Raw genomic sequence first — 9319 nt, 5'->3', positions numbered from 1 at the left:
AGAAAGGGTAAACGAATCGAGAATTTGAATGAAACAAAGAACGATATCGAGATAAAATTGAAAAGAAACTTTGTTAGCTCTTGACAAAAAGGCATTCGATAAGGAAGCATTAGCCGTCCGAAGTAGAATTATATCAAAGACCTATTCAAATGAAAGACGATTACATAGGTATCCTATTATGATACCTTATACTTCTTATTATTCATATAAAAGAAAAGAAGAAGAAAAAAAACAGTTAAGAAGATTAAGAAAGAAATTTCATGTTTATTTCCCAATATCTTCAATTATGATTGATTTATAAAGACAATAAGAATAATAATAACAATAATAATAACAACAATAATATGAAAAAGAAGAAGAAGAACAAAGTATCTTGGTATATTCAATTTTGCTTTCTTGTTCTTATGTGGTATATGTAGCTAGTACAATGTAAATTTTAATGTGGGATTTCAATTAAACGTCATTTAATGCGCATTATGATTAATATGCATTATTCATACACATATGAATGTATATATATTTAAATGAATATCGAATTTATACCTCGTTGACAAATTAAATTTACAATATTGAAATAAGGGTGTCACGATCAGGTACACGTATCACTTTCGATCGTCGACGATCTTTCTATATATAAAATATATCGATACCAAACGATATTACATTCGTTAAAATGCATATACGTATTACGTACGTACGCGTACACGTGCATACAGAAAAATTAAGAAAAAAATAGCAAAATAGAGCGAGGAAGAGACAGAGAGAGAGAGATAGATGAAAGTTCATTGTTTTCGAGGAAGGACGTCTGTCCTAACGAATGAAGTTTTCGATGAGGTCTCGTATTTTTCTATTCCTGTTGCTTTCTTTTCTTTTTTTGATTTTGATTAATTAACTAATTAAATTATAAAAACTTAAATATATATATATATATATATATATATATATATATATAATATTATTACACTGACAGAAAAAGAGAATGTTTATACCATTTATTAGCTGACGTATACAAAGCATATCTTATTACAATGTTTATTTGCTTCTATATAAGTTGAAATATCTAAATACACCTTATCTTATTTACTTTTGGTCGAATATCGTATGAGATCAGTCTTTCGGCAACCACCGAGTTGGAAACTTGAAAGATCCCGTATAAGCATACGTTTGTAAATAGATAGATATGTATATATCTACATATGTACATAACTAGACACAATATACTCATCCACACACTCATACAAAAAGTATATAGTAGTCTTTCTCTTGGGTATTGCTTGAGATTTTATTATATTGTATAGACAGTAACGAGCAACCTTTGTTCTGCAATGAGCCAAAATTAAATATCTGATATTGTTATTGATAGAATTCATTATGAACTAAAAATGCTTATATTGATTAAAAAAGGAATTAATGCTTGATAGAAAAAGAAAAAATTACACATTATTGAAGGGTATTTGTTATTTTCGGCTTCAATTTACAATGAAATGTTTTCTATAATTCCATTGATTTTTTATTAGCAATACTTTTAATGTGTACGCATAAATGTATGTATATATATTTTTGTAATGGAACGAAATCTATTAGTTGTTTATTTTTAATTAGATATATGATTCTACTTCTCGTTAATAAACTTTACATTATTATATTGGAAGATACAATGGAAGATATCAAATTAAACTCTAATACAATCTTTTATTCGTTTGTCGTTAAAGTTACGAGTTTTGATAAATGATTTCGATACTTCGGTTAATAGTTAAAATGCGTTTCAACTGGCCGTAGATAACAAAGCTCTTCACAAATGTATCAACGTAAGATGTAATACCAGTGATTAAGAAATTCACTAATTAGAGTCGACTATTGTCATTTTTCGATGCAAAATGTAAGTTGTAATTGCATTGATACCTACATGAATACGTATATGATAATGTTTTTTTATAAACACTGAGTTACTCATTTCTGATACAGATTCAGATATATACAGATATATATATGTATTATATATTATATATAATATGTATATATATATACAGAGAGAGAGAGAGAGAGAGAGAGAGAGAGAGAGAGAGAGAGAGAGAGAGAGAGAAAGGGTAAACGAATCGAGAATTTGAATGAAACAAAGAACGATATCGAGATAAAATTGAAAAGAAACTTTGTTAGCTCTTGACAAAAAGGCATTCGATAAGGAAGCATTAGCCGTCCGAAGTAGAATTATATCAAAGACCTATTCAAATGAAAGACGATTACATAGGTATCCTATTATGATACCTTATACTTCTTATTATTCATATAAAAGAAAAGAAGAAGAAAAAAAACAGTTAAGAAGATTAAGAAAGAAATTTCATGTTTATTTCCCAATATCTTCAATTATGATTGATTTATAAAGACAATAAGAATAATAATAACAATAATAATAACAACAATAATATGAAAAAGAAGAAGAAGAACAAAGTATCTTGGTATATTCAATTTTGCTTTCTTGTTCTTATGTGGTATATGTAGCTAGTACAATGTAAATTTTAATGTGGGATTTCAATTAAACGTCATTTAATGCGCATTATGATTAATATGCATTATTCATACACATATGAATGTATATATATTTAAATGAATATCGAATTTATACCTCGTTGACAAATTAAATTTACAATATTGAAATAAGGGTGTCACGATCAGGTACACGTATCACTTTCGATCGTCGACGATCTTTCTATATATAAAATATATCGATACCAAACGATCTAACATTCGTTAAAATGCATATACGTATTACGTACGTACGCGTACACGTGCATACAGAAAAATTAAGAAAAAAATAGCAAAATAGAGCGAGGAAGAGACAGAGAGAGAGAGATAGATGAAAGTTCATTGTTTTCGAGGAAGGACGTCTGTCCTAACGAATGAAGTTTTCGATGAGGTCTCGTATTTTTCTATTCCTGTTGCTTTCTTTTCTTTTTTTGATTTTGATTAATTAACTAATTAAATTATAAAAACTTAAATATATATATATATATATATATATATATATATATAATATTATTACCCTGAATGAAAAAGAGAATGTTTATAGCATTTACTAGCTGACGTATACAAAGTAAATCTTATTACAATGTTTATATGTTCCTATATAAGCTGAAGTATCTAAATACCCCTTATGTTATTTACTTTCTGTCGAATATCGTATGAGATCAGTCTTTAGGTAACCACCCAGGTGGAATGTTGGAAGATCCCATATAAACATACGTTTGTAAATAGATACATATGTATATATGTACATATGTACATAACTAGATACATAATATACACACCCACACACACATAGACAAAGTATATAGTAGGCTTTCTCTTGGGTATTACTTGAGATTTTATTATATTGTATAGACAGTAACGAGCAACCTTTGTGCTGCAAGGAGCCAAAATTGCATGTCTGATATTGTTATTGATACAATTCATTATGAACTAAAAATGCTTATATTGATTAAAAAAGGAATTAATGCTTGATAGAAAAAGAAAAAATTACACATTATTGAAGGGTATTTGTTATTTTCGGCATCAATTTACAATGAAATGTTTTCTATAATTCCATTGATTTTTTATTAGCAATACTTTTAATGTGTACGCATAAATGTATGTATATATATTTTTGTAATGGAACGAAATCTATTAGTTGTTTATTTTTAATTAGATATATGATTCTACTTCTCGTTAATAAACTTTACATTATTATATTGGAAGATACAATGGAAGATATCAAATTAAACTCTAATACAATCTTTTATTCGTTTGTATTATATAAATGTATGTATATATATTTTTGTAATGGAACGAAATCTATTAGTTGTTTATTTTTAATTAGATATATGATTCTACTTCTCGTTAATAAACTTTACATTATTATATTGGAAGATACAATGGAAGATATCAAATTAAACTCTAATACAATCTTTTATTCGTTTGTCGTTAAAGTTACGAGTTTTGATAAATGATTTCGATACTTCGGTTAATAGTTAAAATGCGTTTCAACTGGCCGTAGATAACAAAGCTCTTCACAAATGTATCAACGTAAGATGTAATACCAGTGATTAAGAAATTCACTAATTAGAGTCGACTATTGTCATTTTTCGATGCAAAATGTAAGCTGTAATTGCATTGATACATACATGAATACGTATATGATAATGTTTTTTTATAAACCCTGAGTTACTCATTTCTGATACAGATTCAGATATATACAGATATATATATGTATTATATATTATATATAATATGTATATATATATACAGAGAGAGTGAGAGAGAGAGAGAGAGAGAGAGAGAGAAAGAAAGGGTAAACGAATCGAGAATTTGAATAAAACAAAGAACGATATGGAGATAAAATTGAAAAGAAACTTTGTTAGCTCTTGACAAAGAGGCATTCGATAAGGAAGCATTAGCCGTCCAAAGTAGAATTATATCAAAGACCTATTCAAATGAAAGACGATTACATAGGTATCCTATTATGATACCTTATACTTCTTATTATTCATATAAAAGAAAAGAAGAAGAAAAAAAACAGTTAAGAAGATTAAGAAAGAAATTTCATGTTTATTTCCCAATATCTTCAATTATGATTGATTTATAAAGACAATAAGAATAATAATAACAATAATAATAACAACAATAATATGAAAAAGAAGAAGAAGAACAAAGTATCTTGGTATATTCAATTTTGCTTTCTTGTTCTTATGTGGTATATGTAGCTAGTACAATGTAAATTTTAATGTGGGATTTCAATTAAACGTCATTTAATGCGCATTATGATTAATATGCATTATTCATACACATATGAATGTATATATATTTAAATGAATATCGAATTTATACCTCGTTGACAAATTAAATTTACAATATTGAAATAAGGGTGTCACGATCAGGTACACGTATCACGTTCGATCGTCGACGATCTTTCTAATTATAAAATATATCGATACCAAACGATATTACATTCGTTAAAATGCATATACGTATTACGTACGTGCGCGTACACGTGCATACAGAAAAATTAAGAAAAAAATAGCAAAATAGAGCGAGGAAGAGACAGAGAGAGAGAGATAGATGAAAGTTCATTGTTTTCCAGGAAGGACGTCTGTCCTAACGAGCGAAGTTTTCGATGAGGTCTCGTATTTTTCTATTCCTGTTGCTTTCTTTTCTTTTTTTGATTTTGATTAATTAACTAATTAAATTATAAAAATTTAAATATATATATATATATATATATATATATATATATAATATTATTACCCTGAAAGAAAAAGAGAATGTTTATAGCATTTACTAGCGGACGGATACAAAGCAAATCTTATTACAATGGTTATATGTTTCTATATAAGCTGAAATATCTAAATACACCTTATCTTATTTACTTTTGGTCGAATATCGTATGAGATCAGTCTTTCCGCAACCACCGAGTTGGAAACTTGAAAGATCGCGTATAAACATACGTCTGTAAATAGATAGATATGTATATATGTACATATGTACATAACTAGACACAATATACACACCCACACACTCATACACAAAGTATATAGTAGTCGTTCTCTTGGGTATTGCTTGAGATTTTATTATATTGTATAGACAGTAACGAGCAACCTTTGTTCTGCAATTACCCAAAATTAAATATCCGATATTGTTATTGATAGAATTCATTATGAACTAAAAATGCTTATATTGATTAAAAAAGGAATTAATGCTTGATAGAAAAAGAAAAAATTATACATTATTGAAGGGTATTTGTTATTTTCGGCATCAATTTACAATGAAATGTTTTCTATAATTCCATTGATTTTTTATTAGCAATACTTTTAATGTGTACGCATAAATGTATGTCTATATATTTTTGTAATGGAACGAAATCTATTAGTTGTTTATTTTTAATTAGATATATGATTCTACTTCTCGTTAATAAACTTTACATTATTATATTGGAAGATACAATGGAAGATATCGAATTAAACTCTAATACAATCTTTTATTCGTTTGTCGTTAACGTTAAGACTTTTGATAAAAGATTTCAATACTTCGGTTAATAGTTAAAATGCCTTTCAACTGGCCGTAGATAACAAAGCTCTTCACAAATGTATCAACGTAAGATGTAATACCAGTGATTAAGAAATTCACTAATTAGAGTCCACTATTGTCATTTTTCGATGCAAAATGTAAGTTGTAATTGCATTGATACGTACATGAATACGTATATGATAATGTTTTTTTATAAACCCTGAGTTACTCATTTCTGATACAGATTCAGATATATACAGATATATATATGTATTATATATTATATATAATATGTATATATATATACAGAGAGAGAGAGAGAGAGAGAGAGAGAGAGAGAGAAAGGGTAAACGAATCGAGAATTTGAATGAAACAAAGAACGATATCGAGATAAAATTGATAAGAAACTTTGTTAGCTCTTGACAAAGAGGCATTCGATAAGGAAGCATTAGCCGTCCAAAGTAGAATTATATCAAAGACCTATTCAAATGAAAGACGATTACATAGGTATCCTATTATGATACCTTATACTTCTTATTATTCATATAAAAGAAAAGAAGAAGAAAAAAAACAGTTAAGAAGATTAAGAAAGAAATTTCATGTTTATTTCCCAATATCTTCAATTATGATTGATTTATAAAGACAATAAGAATAATAATAACAATAATAATAACAACAATAATATGAAAAAGAAGAAGAAGAACAAAGTATCTTGGTATATTCAATTTTGCTTTCTTGTTCTTATGTGGTATATGTAGCTAGTACAATGTAAATTTTAATGTGGGATTTCAATTAAACGTCATTTAATGCGCATTATGATTAATATGCATTATTCATACACATATGAATGTATATATATTTAAATGAATATCGAATTTATACCTCGTTGACAAATTAAATTTACAATATTGAAATAAGGGTGTCACGATCAGGTACACGTATCACGTTCGATCGTCGACGATCTTTCTAATTATAAAATATATCGATACCAAACGATATTACATTCGTTAAAATGCATATACGTATTACGTACGTGCGCGTACACGTGCATACAGAAAAATTAAGAAAAAAATAGCAAAATAGAGCGAGGAAGAGACAGAGAGAGAGAGATAGATGAAAGTTCATTGTTTTCCAGGAAGGACGTCTGTCCTAACGAGCGAAGTTTTCGATGAGGTCTCGTATTTTTCTATTCCTGTTGCTTTCTTTTCTTTTTTTGATTTTGATTAATTAACTAATTAAATTATAAAAATTTAAATATATATATATATATATATATATATATATATAATATTATTACCCTGAAAGAAAAAGAGAATGTTTATAGCATTTACTAGCTGACGTATACAAAGTAAATCTTATTACAATGTTTATATGTTTCTATATAAGCTGAAGTATCTAAATACACCTTATGTTATTTACTTTCTGTCGAATATCGTATGAGATCAGTCTTTAGGTAACCACCGAGGTGGAATGTTGGAAGATCCCATATAAACATACGTTTGTAAATAGATACATATGTATATATGTACATATGTACATAACTAGATACATAATATACACACCCACACACACATAGACAAAGTATATAGTAGGCTTTCTCTTGGGTATTACTTGAGATTTTATTATATTGTATAGACAGTAACGAGCAACCTTTGTGCTGCAAGGAGCCAAAATTGCATGTCTGATATTGTTATTGATACAATTCATTATGAACTAAAAATGCTTATATTGATTAAAAAAGGAATTAATGCTTGATAGAAAAAGAAAAAAATACACATTATTGAAGGGTATTTGTTATTTTCGGCATCAATTTACAATGAAATGTTTTCTATAATTCCATTGATTTTTTATTAGCAATACTTTTAATGTGTACGCATAAATGTATGTATATATATTTTTGTAATGGAACGAAATCTATTAGTTGTTTATTTTTAATTAGATATATGATTCTACTTCTCGTTAATAAACTTTACATTATTATATTGGAAGATACAATGGAAGATATCAAATTAAACTCTAATACAATCTTTTATTCGTTTGTATTATATAAATGTATGTATATATATTTTTGTAATGGAACGAAATCTATTAGTTGTTTATTTTTAATTAGATATATGATTCTACTTCTCGTTAATAAACTTTACATTATTATATTGGAAGATACAATGGAAGATATCAAATTAAACTCTAATACAATCTTTTATTCGTTTGTATTATATAAATGTATGTATATATATTTTTGTAATGGAACGAAATCTATTAGTTGTTTATTTTTAATTAGATATATGATTCTACTTCTCGTTAATAAACTTTACATTATTATATTGGAAGATACAATGGAAGATATCAAATTAAACTCTAATACAATCTTTTATTCGTTTGTCGTTAAAGTTACGAGTTTTGATAAATGATTTCGATACTTCGGTTAATAGTTAAAATGCGTTTCAACTGGCCGTAGATAACAAAGCTCTTCACAAATGTATCAACGTAAGATGTGATACCACTGATTAAGAAATTCACTAGTTATAGTCGACTATTGTCATTTTTCGATGCAAAATGTAAGTTGTAATTGCATTGATACATACATGAATACGTATATGATAATGTTTTTTTATAAACCCTGAGTTACTCATTTCTGATACAGATTCAGATATATACAGATATATATATGTATTATATATTATATATAATATGTATATATATATACAGAGAGAGAGAGAGAGAGAGAGAGAGAGAGAGAGAAAGGGTAAACGAATCGAGAATTTGAATGAAACAAAGAACGATATCGAGATAAAATTGAAAAGAAACTTTGTTAGCTCTTGACAAAGAGGCATTCGATAAGGAAGCATTAGCCGTCCAAAGTAGAATTATATCAAAGACCTATTCAAATGAAAGACGATTACATAGGTATCCTATTATGATACCTTATACTTCTTATTATTCATATAAAAGAAAAGAAGAAGAAAAAAAACAGTTAAGAAGATTAAGAAAGAAATTTCATGTTTATTTCCCAATATCTTCAATTATGATTGATTTATAAAGACAATAAGAATAATAATAACAATAATAATAACAACAATAATATGAAAAAGAAGAAGAAGAACAAAGTATCTTGGTATATTCAATTTTGCTTTCTTGTTCTTATGTGGTATATGTAGCTAGTACAATGTAAATTTTAATGTGGGATTTCAATTAAACGTCATTTAATGCGCATTATGATTAATATACATTATTCATACACATATGAATGTATATATATTTAAATGAATATCGAATTTATACC

Source organism: Vespula vulgaris, chromosome 22 (genome assembly GCF_905475345.1).
Source record: "Vespula vulgaris chromosome 22, iyVesVulg1.1, whole genome shotgun sequence".
Taxonomy (NCBI): Eukaryota; Metazoa; Arthropoda; class Insecta; order Hymenoptera; family Vespidae; genus Vespula; species Vespula vulgaris.
This window is presented reverse-complemented; position numbering follows the sequence as displayed.